The sequence below is a fragment of the Hemiscyllium ocellatum genome, chromosome 16, assembly GCF_020745735.1.
Source record: "Hemiscyllium ocellatum isolate sHemOce1 chromosome 16, sHemOce1.pat.X.cur, whole genome shotgun sequence".
Taxonomy (NCBI): domain Eukaryota; kingdom Metazoa; phylum Chordata; class Chondrichthyes; order Orectolobiformes; family Hemiscylliidae; genus Hemiscyllium; species Hemiscyllium ocellatum.
Window position 1 is genome coordinate 25,523,698 of NC_083416.1, and position 6,000 is coordinate 25,529,697.

At 35.3% G+C, this 6,000-nt stretch overlaps 1 long non-coding RNA gene across 2 annotated transcripts in view; it reads left to right on the plus strand.

Annotated features, from left to right (window-relative positions):
- The window catches only part of LOC132823355 (uncharacterized), a 37,873-nt gene extending 32,209 nt beyond the window's left edge, over positions 1–5,664 (plus strand). For both annotated transcript variants that reach the window (XR_009645535.1, XR_009645536.1), the window contains exons 2-3: positions 2,679–2,777; positions 5,567–5,664. This is a non-coding gene — a long non-coding RNA (uncharacterized LOC132823355). The remainder of the gene's footprint in view (positions 1–2,678; positions 2,778–5,566) is intronic.
- The last annotated feature ends 336 nt before the right edge of the window (positions 5,665–6,000 follow it).

The following is a 6,000-nucleotide window of genomic DNA, read 5'->3' on the forward strand; positions in this document are numbered from 1 at the left end:
AGTATTCTCTAAGCCTCTGAAGAGTGAACTGTATAACAACAACTTGTATTTAGATGGTTCCTCGTAAAATAGTTTGACATCTTATCCCAAAAAGAGGTTGTGCTATCAGAAAGTGAATTTACCACCCTGGCTGCAACCCTATTTTTGACTTTTCCGTAAACTCGCAAGAAGATTACTACTGATTTTATGTAACATCTCACACCTACCTTCATGCAGTCAATCTATATGTTACCTTAATCTTATAATGAAATATTGAGAGTGAAGGAAATACTCAAAATACAGTGAATACATATGGATATCATTTCCTTTTTATTTCCTTGAGAATGTCTGGGGTATATGCTGTAATTACAAATCATAGCAAATTAGTAAAAACAAAGTATAAGGATTTTTCAACAATTAATTGATGTAGAAAATTCTTATCAATTGTTGATTACATAAAAAAAGGTTATGGTAGTAACTAGAAATTGCCTTTATTCTTCGGACTCTAATATAGTGCAAGGCAATTATATGTAAAAGTCATACATTGTTTTGAACAGTAATATCTGCAGAAAAGCTTTTGTGAGGTGAAGTGAGGAGAAAAAAAAACAGGATGTTCTGTCAAATGCTCCACATTAAGTTGTATGTATATGTGTAGACTTGTGGTGCTTTTCTTTTGATGATTGAATGAGATTATTTACTAGACTAGTTGAGCTGTAGAGATCAGAGACATCACAGGATTGATCTTTAGGCTGTGTTGAGTTAGTTGATCTCAGCTGGGTTGACAGTAGGGTACCACGATTAATTGGCCTCAGTGCCCCTGTGATAGAAAGAGGAAAAATTGGACCAATATTTTGTTCCTGATTGCTATCTAGTGGTTTGTGTTGAAATTGGTTTTGCTAAAGCATTGGTTGAGGACAGATTTGGGCTCAGCTGTGGTGCCCTCAGTGGTCAAATATCATGTTAATGCTCATTATCAAGACTCACGCCTGAATAGCTGACACTTGGGTAAAGACTAGAGAGCACCTGGTGCTTGTCGAGTTGTGTTTGTGCAAGGAGTCAACACTTCCAAGGGTGAAAACGAATAAGGAATTATAACTACAGGGCTGTGCCATGACCATGTTCGCAGGTTTTGCAATGTCACACTGAAGCAAGCAAAAGCTAGATGCAATAAAGTCAATTGTTTAAAATAGTGATGTTTTTGGAAGTCCATTAAATGCATACATGTTTAGGGTCAAAGGGAAGGGGTGTGGGGGGGGGGGGGGGGGGGGTGGTGACTGCACAGAGGTTTATAAAATTATGAGCATAGGTAAGGTAAATAGCAAAGGTCTTTTCATTAGGTTGGGGGAGTTCAAAACTAGGAGGCATATTTTTAAAATGAAGGGAGAAAGTTTTTAAAGATAGCTGGGAGTGGAGACAATTGTTTTTACAGAGAGTACTTCATGTATAGAATGAACTGCCAGAGGAAGTGGTGCTGCATATACAATTAGAACATTTAAAAGACATTTGGATAAGTCCATGATTAGGATCAGTTTGGAGGAATATGAGCCAAACGCAGGCAAATAGGACTAGTTTACTTTGGAAACATGGTAGGCATAGGTTAGTTGAACCGAAGGGTCAGTTTCCATGTGTATGACTGATTCTTTGAGTACTACTGCTTCTTAACTCTTCAAAGAGCAGATGATTTCCACTTTGCCTTATTTTGACCCATAATTCTTAGCCTGCTGAGATTAAGTTACAACATTTCCCTCATGCTACAATTACTTCAGTAGAAAAATGACACTTATAGCCTTGTTGCACCAAATATGCAGCAGTAATGTCATGTGAGACATTTCTAGTTAAACTGTAACAACTTGTGATTTAACGCAACATTTTTTTTAAAAAAAGTGTCAATTGTATTTTTGGAGAAATGTATGTAAAACAAATGATATCACTACAAGTTGTAGGCAATGGTGAACAAATAATTTTATCATAGATTCTGTATGATCAGCCATTACAAGAATCTAACATCAATCTCATTCAGCTGCAAACGTGCTTCACTCAACATAAATTCATGTGCATTATATTTATATCTTAGGTTTTAAAGACAAATGATTTTTTTTAAAGTTACACCAATCTGTAAATGGTTCGCTATAAAATTTTTAACAAGTTTGACAATACAACTGGGAGAATAATAGGGTGTTGCATTACAGGAATAACACAGGAAACAGACAGCAAATGTCAGCGTAAAATGACTATTGTGGATTAAGAATTGATTAAATTTGAAGGATGGTCTGGTTTAAACCTGGTCCCACCTCTCTTTTCAAAAGTATGTTCATTCTTATTTTAAGAATAAAACAAAGCCTGGTTCAAGTTGAGCATGTACAAGGTTGTTGAGCTTTCTTGCTCATTCCTTATCAAAATAAAACTCCTGTTCCTTTTTTTATATTTTAATATTTCTATTTTATTTACCGTATGAATGAGTGTTACAAAGCTGTCACCCAAATAAATGTTAAACTGTCTGCCATATTCTTCAGCTGTCTTTTAAATTTTAATATAACTATTTTGATTCCCCACTGTTAGCTTCAATTGAAAAATGTACACCGTGTTTTGGTACAAAAATGTTCAAACTGCAACTCACTATACAATGCGTGTATCCAACTATAGGAGGGAAGTAGACATTTATAGACGGGCAAGCAAGGTGCTTATTCTTTGCATTTTAGGAAATTGAAACACCAGCAAGGCCACAAATTGGTGGGTCGTGGAGCAAGGAGAGCAGTTTGTGCTGAACAGCTGGGGCACGAGCCAGAAATCTCATTAAAGTAAGCTGCTTCTATTTTTGTCTGGTAATAGAGCTTTACAGCTTGATTATTTTCACTAAGAGCAGGTCACTACAAATACAGAGCTTTCTAACTTTTATGTATTAATCTGACAAGAAATCTTAGAAATAAAATTATAATAGGGCTGATATGTATATACAAGTGCACAAACATTTATAATTTTAATTAATATATTGAAATTACAGAATTTCAATTTCTGTTGCAGTTGTAGTAACATTGAAGCATTTGTAAATGCCTGTGATGTACCCTGTTATCTGTATAAAGGAAATGTAATCAATCAGATGCTGCAAGGCAGGAAGCTCACAAACACTTACATTCTAGGCTATTTAAATACTTCAACAGCAGTGGTTAGCTCTTTATAAAGATTTGACTATATTAAGTTAAATAACCTGCTTTTCAATGACCGTCTGCAGCATTTACAGATCTTAAAAATTTAAAACTGAACCACAAATATGATACAGGCCTATCAAGAGATCTTGAGCAATTCAAGTGATATTTCTTTGTGCCTAGAAATTGGGGAAATATTTCAAAGCATTGGATTTTTTTTAAACTTAATGTTAATAGGTTCGGATATAGGTCTATAAGGAAAAGTCTATTATAATATGTACACTGAAAGACAGAGACTGAAAAAAAAATAGCGAACTAACAATAGGAGGAGAAAAACTTCTTGGATCTGTAAGCAATGACCTATGATACCATTGTGTTATTTGCTATGAGTTCAAAAGATAGTCTTAAGTTTGGATAAAGCCTTCTTCTCAGATATATCAACATTTACTCATGAAGAATTATGCTGAAATAAATAGGCAGTTGTTATTTCAGAACTGCAAGCTTGTGCATCGCACAACAGTATTTGGAGGAGCTGCTATTAATTTTGTTTATATATGCTTTAGCTGAGGAATGAACAGTGAATTGGATACTAAGAAAATATTTTCCTTTTTGACTTTAAGCCCATGGGAATTCCCCATTTACTTTTGAAGTGTCCAAATTAAAGAGGTTCTTTTAATGTTCACCTGGTAGTAATTTGAGTGCTCTCCTACAAAATCAGGTCTCCCCCACATAATATTTCTACCAGAGAAGTCTACAACAAGAGTTCATCAATAAAAGTCACTAAGAAATTCAGTGTAGCATTCAGGAGCAACTTTATCTCCGAGTTTTTAATAACGATAAATTCAATAACTGTTAAGTGTCAGAATACAGTGTTCACTACTACAAGTAGTTTAGAAGGCTAGCGTAGACGGGAGAGTGAGATAAAGACAGGAGAGAGGAATGGATTGCTGTACTGATGGGTTGGGTGCAGTTTTCCACATGGAAAGTTTTAAAATCTTTACAGGTTTTAAAACCTACTCATACATAGACTATTAGCAGCTGATGCAACAGTCAGTCCAATGGCCTGCAGACAATCTTGTGGAAAGAGTAACAATGAAGAACTCACTTAGTGGCAAAACCTTTTTACTTCAGATCTCCATTGAAGCACAAGAACATTTGAGATAGAAGCTGGTCACATCTGGCAGTTACAGATGTCATCCAGAAGTGAGGTTCTGTTGAAGGAATCCGGATTAGAGGTTCATCCACAAAGTGAACAATTGTAGAGCTCCACAAGTTGAAAACATATGTTGGGAAAGGTAAAAACTTTAAATTGATGGGCTAGAAATTAGAGAAGGAATGTGTATAACTCATGATGCGCATTGGTATCAGAACAATTGGAGACTGGCTATGGTAGGGAATTCAAGGGTAATGGAAATAATTTTAAAATCAAGGTTGTAGCAGTGGTAATTTCACTAAATCAAAATTAAGGTGATAAAGGAGCAAATTAAAGGCCTAAATAGACATGGTCTGATAAAATGATGTAGATGACTACTGGGGCTGTATTTTGAATGGGAAATTCATAATTTAAACCGTGGTTCAAGCAGGAAGAATTTATTAAGGCATGAGGCTTTATTTGAGTAAGTCATGGAAAAAGACCAACATTGTGTGTTGGGCCATGAAGATGGGAATCACCCATTGTGTGCAAGAAGCAGGAAATGCTCACTCTTACCACAAGATAGAGGAAAATCTCCATCAAGCAATGCACAAATGGAGATTGTTATATTGCAGTTTAAAAGTCTTTAAGACAAGGGGAGAAGACTGTATTGCAACATTTACAAAGTAAAAATTTACCTGAGAATCAGATTAAAGCAAAATAAAATTAAGAATAAATAATCACATGCTGAAGAAATGGCAGAAGACAATATTGCCAAGCAAATTTAGTATGGAGATGTGGATCGGACATTGTGTTCATAAGAAGATTCAGCTCAGTGATGAATGTATTGCTTGGAGAATCCTTTAGTTGTACAATATTAGATAGTGAATGCACCTCAGCAGTGCCTGGAAAAGACAAAAATGTTATTTACATTCTCTGATAATAATTAGAGCAAAGTGAAGAAATTTGGCAGTTCCACCAGTTTCAAATTTTTGGTTTAAAATCTTTAAAACAGCAATCATTCCTTGCAAAAAAAAAAATCAAGCATTTATTAGCATGGAAGCTGTATTTAGTAAAATATTGTTATGAAGGAGACCATGAATGACGAAATTGTGCAGATAAAGCTGGATTTGAAAAACAACAGCTATTGTATTTTGAGAATTTGTGAATTTGCAATTGATATAATCAGGATGCTATTAAGATTTCAATTAAAATCAACTAGTGTTATAGAGACATTGGGGCAAACATTTAGAAGACTGAAGTTGATTACATTAAAACTACATAGATAATTTGCATATCTGTTCTCAAAAAGGTTAACATTCTTAATAAAGGATCCCGGAATAAGGAATGATGAACACAATGGGATATAGAAGAGAAAAGTGGCTATGAAATTTGAAAGAAAAAATGAAGACCACAATGTAAAGTAAGTCAGTCTGTCCTGAGTGAAGGATTTTAACGAAATAGTAGCAATGGGTTCAAAAATGTGGAATAAAGATCAATTTAATTTTCATTTTTAGATTTTGTAGATTTAGCAACCAGATTTAGTCTGTTAGCAATACACACAGGCCTCTGCAAAAAGCACCAACACCTGCGCAAATGTCACCCACCATATCACTTCCGCCCCCTTGATCGCTGCTGCCAACGCTACGTCACTCAGTGGAACTTCCTCCCCGAACACACCCCTTCCGCCCCCATGACTGCCACTGTTCACCTCATTTCGTTGGTGATATCACCAGAGGGTTACAT